Here is an 8,239-nt window from a genome sequence, read left to right as displayed (position 1 = left end):
TATATTGGCGCGTTTTGAAATTTGGCATATTTAATGAAAGAAATGAAAGATCAAATGTGGTGTAGACACTTTACAAAAAATTATTTGAAAGTAGGAACGATGTGACATTTTTCCGCCCATGCGCAATGTAGAAAGGTACGTTTGGTTTTGGTTGGTTTGGTTTATTAGATTACGGCAAAGCACTCGAGGGCTATCTGCCTTAAGGGAGGGATGCCTTCGTGGAGGACTTTCTAAGGGAAACTGGCTCGTATACACGTTACACATGGGGAAAACCACGAAAACACCCATGCAGCCAGCCCGTTCGCGGGATTCGAACCTCGGACCAAACTACCAGTGTTCAGCGACGTTACTGCTCGGCCGCTGGTGGGCCGTAGAAAGGTACGAAAGAGATGCCTTTTTTTTCCGCTTGGGCATAATGGAAAGACAAAAAGAATGGGTTGCCAATTATTAAGAAGTTCGCCGAGTAAATTATTCTTGGGGCAAACTGAAAAAATTGCGTTAAAATAAATTTTTGAATTTCTCCGTAATTTTCGCACCAAAGTTGACAAAATTTAATAATTACGCATAATTTGTGTCGTAGAATCCAAGTATGGAAACAAATTGGTATGTTATTTCATCCAAAGTCCGATTTTGTTTCAAAATACCTATGTTAGAAGAATGCTATATATAAATCTAATATATATCCTAAGTCTCGCTTTCGAGATATGAAAAACGCTATTTGAATTTCGTCAATCGGCCCAGTAGAACGGGAGACTGTCTCATTAACTGTCTCATTTTTTTTCAGTGTGCATTATATCAAAATACTTCATCCGCCTATTCAGGTTAATACTATTAAAATCTGTTCGCGTCCAGTGGCGTAGCGACAGGGGGAGGGGCGATGCTACAGGCACCCCTCGCCGAGGGGCGCCAAATGATCTCCAAGCAAGATTTTTCCGAAGATTTGTGTTTTTATTTTGATCGATTTCTAGAAAATATATTTAAATTATAATAATTAAATACATAAAGTATGATATATTAAATTACATAATTATTGTAATATAATTATTTTCCTGATTTATCTGATAAAATGTGTAATAAAATGTTTGCAGTACATCAAACCAAATATCTCCCCATACAAAACGTTTTATTCTCACCACTTTATTTCTCTAAAATTAGAGATATTTTTACATTTTTTAACGAAATGCACGTATAGCCCCTGCTTTTTATTTTAAAACGATAATACGACTTTGTTTCGAATTTCTCAAACATATCCATTTTCCCAAAACCGATTCCTAGTCTGGAAATGACATTTTGGGTAACTCCTAACGCTTCCGCTACAGTGGATTGCATTTGACTGTCCTGTAAACGATTGATGGCCTTTCTGGCTACCGATTCAACTCAGTCATCTTGCTGAGACATCGTATATTCACTGCTACAAAGCAGTAAACGTGTGTCAATTGATTTTAGTCTCCTACTACAAAAAGGAATACTGCAGGTTGCTCCTTACCCTTTATCCAAAACGCATAGGTTTTGACGTCACAGACTAAATTTTCATATTTCCAACTTTGTAAATGTTATAATTTTCTTTTATAATTTCTTCTATTCCATTTAGTTAAAAAGGTTGTAGATTATATGGTTATTTCATACCAACTCACAATATTCCCTAATTGTTTTGAGCAGTGAATGTGACTGCAAGATGTTACTCCGTAGTAGAAAAGAAACTGAATCTCCCACACAGATACATTTTCGAATTCAATGATAGTGTAGTTAAGTAGTGACTATACTTAATGTATTTTAGAGTATTTTATGGCAGATTCAGCATTTTATTATTATTTGCATTATTTTTTGTTGCTAATACATTCTATACATCATATTACTGTAAACACTTACAGTAATATGATGATATTTTGGGGCAGGGCAAAGAGGTATTTTGCACCGGGCGCTAGTTATGCTCGCTACTCCCCTGTGCGCGTCTTTGGCGATTCAGAAAATGGTTAATGAATTAAAAAGAGAAAAATAATTTATCACATAGTATAATAAAATACAATTAAACATATTTAACATTAAAATATTCATCTATAAATTTTAGATCAGGAATAATAACAGCATAGACAAGCCTCTGACAAATTCAGATACGTAATGGTTTACACTTTTGGCAATGCAATTCGATTAAAAAATTTCATTATTTTAACAGCCACGTTTTTATCATTCGTGAAATAAAAACTGTCAATGAATTTTGTAAAGAGAACTATTTAATCTCTCGTTTCCATAAAAATGCACAAAACCTATTTTTAGTTCATTAAATATTTTACGAGTTTAAAAAATATTTTACATTAAAAAATTCTGCTTTCATATTTTTAATCTCGATGCCTCGTTGCAAATCAAATTATTCAACTGAGAAATAATTTATCAATAATAGAAAATCAGTGCTTTACTTTCAACAACTCTGTTAAAACATACTTTCGAAAGAAAAACGTAGCGACTTTCGAAAACTCGGCAAAGAGAAAAAATATTACGTTAAAAATTCCATATAAGCTTTCCTCCATATTAGCTATCCCATGATGCATACCGTAAAATTCTAAAAGAGTTTTAGTTTGATCGTTAAACTAAAATGCGAGCAAAAAAATTATTTCAACATTTAAAAAAAAAAAAAAAAAAAAAAATGAGAGCCTTCAGATTTTGCATTACGCACAAAGGGGCGGTTTTTAACGTTTTGTGTGTTGCCTTTATTGGTTAAATATCATGTTCTTCGCACTTAAACCGAAAAATTAAATTCAATGGCAAATTTTAAAATGAGCATATCTTTAGAATTTCCGATCAAAAATTTATCCTTAATGAAAAATTCGTTAAAGGTTTACAAAATATGAAATAGGTGATAAAACAAATTCCAAATTTGGGCTTCAAGATGGCCACATTTGGGTGGAAAGGTGCGTTATTCAAATCAGATGGCTTTAGGTACCATCGTTTTATCTCATTGCGATAAACATATATACATTTATGCAGATTCTTCATTATTTAATTTCTTTAAATATAACACAGGACTCTAATACTGGATGGCAACAATTTGGAAAGTAAACCGACATTTATGGTGAATCAACGCAAATGCCAAAACGAAATTAATAGTCCTTCTGGGCAAATAGCCCATTTGAATTTAAAAAAAAAAAAAAAGAAACAAAGAAAGAAAAATAAATCAAATTTTGAGAAAAAATGGTTTTAGTATGTTATATTTTTATCCACAGAGAATGTAATGAAAATTTTTAGCTTTATAGCTTGTCACGAAGTAATTTAAAATCGGAAGACAATATTTTGACCATTAGTTAACGGTAAACAAGAGTTTATTACAAGGAGACGTTCTCTTTCACAACAAAAATCCTCCATTAACATATTGTGGGGTTATTTTCTTCTTTCTTTTCGCAAAACGTTATTGAATTTCCGCAGTTTTGTTGCATGCATCAAATTCAACGCTGCGATAAGATGGCAAAGTTTTGGCACATATTTTCCTCTCATATAATTATTTCATCCAATCGTTGTGCTATGATGAATTTGAAGCAAGTTTGGATTCTGAAACCGCAATAAATTCCTGATGCCGTATTTAAAAGAAAGGGATTATGTCGTACAACAAACCCCGTGTGCGTGTTTCGAACATCTTTCTCATACCTGTTAAGAATGAAAGTTAGTTATTCAAACACATTCTTTGTGAAGAATATCTGTTCCTTCAATAAAGTAGTTAGCAACTACTTCTTTTTTCAGCAAATACATAAACGCAAAATTTATTAAGGCGATATTTGGCGTCATGAAAATACACCAAAAATAGACGCTGAGTGATTAGGTATAAGCATAAATATTTCCGAAACCTAATTGCTTTGTTAATCATAAAATAACATGTTTGGGGTTGGTTTAGTAGATTATGGCGAATCACAGTAGCGCTATCTGGCTAAGGGAAGGGACAGCTCCATGCAGGATTTTCTAAGGCAGATTGACTCGTATACACTTTACAGATAGGAAAAACCACGAAAATGCCTTATTTTCGTGGTTCCCTAATGCCTAATTTCAACGTTCTGAGGCTACTCGTTTTTGAGTTATGCGAGATACGTACGTACATACATTCGTACAGACGCCGCTAAAAATTCTCTTCAGAATTCATTTTAAAGCAGTTTTATAATTTTTTTGGAGGAAAAGAGTCTTTTATTCGGTCTTTACGTACATATGTCACGCAAAAACATCGTTAAATTGCATTCTATAGGGGACAACATGGATATTTTCGTTGAAATATGCTGCCTGAAACTTTTCGCGATTACAATACTTCCTTTTGTGCTATTAGGCAATAACGTCATCTCTATTTAAGTTCTTTAAGTTCCAGTTTGCCTGCCATTCTCTTATAGTAGAAGCTTTCTATTTCAGCCAGTCGGGGAGTTTGTTTCTTGAAGTGGACATAGATTTAATTTGGTATTCTAAACCATTATTTAAATTTTATTTGTTGCTTTAAATGTAAGATTTTTCCCCCATTTTAAATTTCTTTTTTTTATTTTTATTTTTTTTTTATTTTATTTTTTTATTTTATAAGCATACGTTTCTAATGTTACCTTTTTCTTTTCTTCCTACTTCTTACCAAATTAATTTAATTTTTTCATCACCCGTTTCGTTCACTTTACAATTCATTTCAATTTTTTATTTAACAACAGTAATACTTTTTCATACGTTAAATTTGTACTTTTCACTTTTTTACCTCTCTTCTCCCCGTCTCACTGCATATATTTCACAAAAGTGATGTTTATTTTCATAAGTTTAATTTTTAGCCCAAAAAGGACATTAGCCCAAACGGAGTATTTAGACTCGAAATATAATTTTGCGTCTTCTGATATAGACGGCTGTATCACTTCAGATTGATGGTAGTGATTCTTCAGCCAGGGCCATCAGAATAGTACGAATGGACCAAGGCTCGTCTTGAAAGTGTGCTATCCACACAAGAAGGGGCCTGACCAGAGGATGTGAGAGAGCTTTCGGCTATTTGGTCTGCCGAGGACGTCCTGAGCCTGGCCAACGGGCATGCGACCTCTCTTTCTCGTCCACTTATCTCAAGCCCTCCTTACAGAACTCATAGATTCAGAATGGACTAGGAGGCAAGCTATTCGCCCTGCAGAGTACCCAGCTTCCATTATCCCAATGATTCATTTCTTCTCAAAATCTGACAGCTAATCATAATATCTTCGATGTGGTGTAAAGGCTGACTCCTCAGCTTTTATTATTCGGATGATTCATTTCCTCCTGAAATCTGACAGCTGATCATAACATCTTCGATGTGGTGTAACGGCTGACTCCCCAGCTTCCATTATCCGGATGATTCATTTCTTCCTGAAATCTGATAGATGATCATAACATCTTCGATGTGGTGTAATAGCTAGCTACCCAGCTTCCATTATCCGGATGATTAATTTCTTCCCAAAATCTGACAGCTAATCATAGTATCTTCGATGTGGTGTAAAGGCTAACTCCTCACCTTTCATTATTCGGATGATTCATTTCCTCCTGAAATCTGACAACTGATCATAACATCTCCGATGTGGTGTAATGGCTGACTCCCCAGCTTCCATTACCCGGATCATTCATTTCTTCCTGAAATCTGACAGATGATCATAACATCTTCGATGTGGTGTAATGGCTGACTACCCAGCTTCCTATTTCTTCTTGAAATCTGACAGCTGGTCATAATTTCTTCGATGTGATGTAATGGAATTCCTTGTGAAAAAGTACTCTTCTGCAATAGATTATTATGTAAAGGCAAAATACTTATGTGTACATTTTTATGCGCCAGAGAAACCACCCCCTGGTGGCGTCATAGAATATGTAATTACACTGCATTAATAATCATTTGCATACTTGTCTGACGCGTACCTTCTTGCAAAGTTTTGCTTAGATACAGCACTTAATTCTTGGTATGAAATATTTTCTGATATCAATAGAATTTTAACTTCCTTTATAAAAGGAGTATACTAGATAATCCATTAGTAAATAAATAATTATTTTATTACTTTGCAGCTTTTGCGCATATATATATACCGTTTCGGTACTTTTCTGTTTCGCCGGCGCAAATCTCGCCAAGCAGACTTTGTTGGCGACAACATACAGTATACACATAAAAAATGTTAACGAATATTAGTTCTAAGAATTTTTTATTTTAAAGACATAAATAATTAATATGGTTTAAAATTTTGTAAAATGTTAATAAACAACGACAATAAATTTGTAAAAAGACATTAATTTAAGAATTTACTATGCTTTCATGGTTTAACATCCTGATTCGCCGGTTCGTATCACGTGACCCCAAGTGATCTCACATCACGTAAACTACGGTACAAAAATCTAATTCTCGCAGTAATTATCTACATTAATTTCAAGATAATTTTAATTTGGAATACAAGATTAAATGCAAGAATTATTTCAATTTTTACGAATAGCTTACTCAGAAATTATGTAAAACTGCAGTGCTTTACTTCGCTAGTGCATTCTCATTAGAATGGATGAATTTAACCTTTGATTTTGCCTTTTATATATTTTCGCTATCGGATGAGCAGTGTGATTGCATTCTAATTGACTTAATTACCTCTAATTGACTTAATTTAAATATAGTCGAATAAATAAGCCACAAGTTTATTATTATTATTAAATAAACTACAAGCTGTATAGTGAAGTTTCTGATTAATTTCATGAGTTCTTTTGATAAATTGACAGCTCATTTTTGCTCAAAGTTTGAGTTACATTTAATTGATCCATCTTCGTTTAACCCTTAGCGTTCCGTAACTTATTTGTTCCTTAACACCGTAGGCTCCGTTGCTGAGCCCAATGTTTTTATCATGATTAGGCTTAAGATGTTATGGAATCGCCGGCGTTAGCTATCTGTAGTTAAAACGGGCTCAGTGTCGCTACTGTTACGATTGAAACATTATTTGACCCATTTTATGGTTAGCAACATGGAGAAAAATACTTATTGTAATAAGAATATAGAGTTGAGTGATACTGAAGATGTGTTTGATTTTTCATTGTGGTATTGTGGATTTCATTAAGATATTGTGGAAGACAATGTTGATTATAATTCTGACACTTCAAATAGTGGTTCCGAAATTGTACTGCCAAACAGACGACGAATGGTAGATATTGAAAGTGAAAGCGAAGAGTCGCCGGAAGACTTAGATGAACGGCGCGATGTCACGGAAAAATTAGATATTCCGGATAGAATACAGTTCAATGTATCGCCAAAGGTCATTGGACCACAAATTCCTACAAATATTATACAGTCGACACACTATTTCAAATTATTTTTCACAAACGGACTGGTAAATGAAATTATACATGAAACCAACAATTACGCAGAAAATGTTCTAAAGAATAAAGAAATATCTAGTAATTCTATTTGGAAAACGTGGCGTGCGGTGGAAGAGGATGCGTTTTGGGCTTTTATTGGAGTTATTATCAATATGGGTACGATACCCCTGGCGAATATGCAGGATTATAGGTCAGTTAAGGAGAACAGTCACATCCCTTTCTTTGATAAAATATTTACAAAAGAGAGATTTATGCAGATATTCTGGATGATGCATTCCGCTGCGAAAATGTGCCGGAGTTGTTGGTAGGCAATGGTACAAAAACGTGCGGAGCGCTAAGCTTAATCTTTATTTAATACTAGAGGAAGTACTCGATGCCAATTAAGTTACATTGAGAGTAATGTATCTAATAACAGAGAGAATGATATCGCTGTAATACTTATCTAATAACGATGGAAAAAATACGATTCACAGTCATACATTTTTCAGTATGATGCGATAGGGAAGCCACATAAAATATTTCCGCAGAAAAATAAACGATATATATATTTCGTAAATCTTAAAATTTTTTTATTAACAGACTCTACGATTTGAAAGGGAACAGTAGCGACACTTTTCGAAATGAAGTGTTTTTATCCACAACGCACGAGACTGTTTCCACTCAATAAATATCTAATGTTTGGGAATGCTATTTTTATTTCGCTGTAAAACTTAAAAATTTTTATTAACAAAGTCTACAATTTGAAAGCGATCAGTGGCAACACTTCTCGAAATAAAGCAGATTTTTATCTACAGCGCGCCAGACTGTTGCCACTCGAAAAAATGACGGCGAAAATGGGCGTTTTCTGAGTTTTTATTTAATATCTCTGATATTAGCTATTTCTTGTTTCCTTAGAAAAACGTGGACTTCGACCTTTTCCAAAACCTAGAAAAGAATGGTA

This window comes from Stegodyphus dumicola, chromosome 3, assembly GCF_044657685.1.
Source record: "Stegodyphus dumicola isolate Sdum_Otavi_A_Nest chromosome 3, ASM4465768v1".
Taxonomy (NCBI): domain Eukaryota; kingdom Metazoa; phylum Arthropoda; class Arachnida; order Araneae; family Eresidae; genus Stegodyphus; species Stegodyphus dumicola.
Note: the sequence above shows the minus strand (reverse complement) of the source record.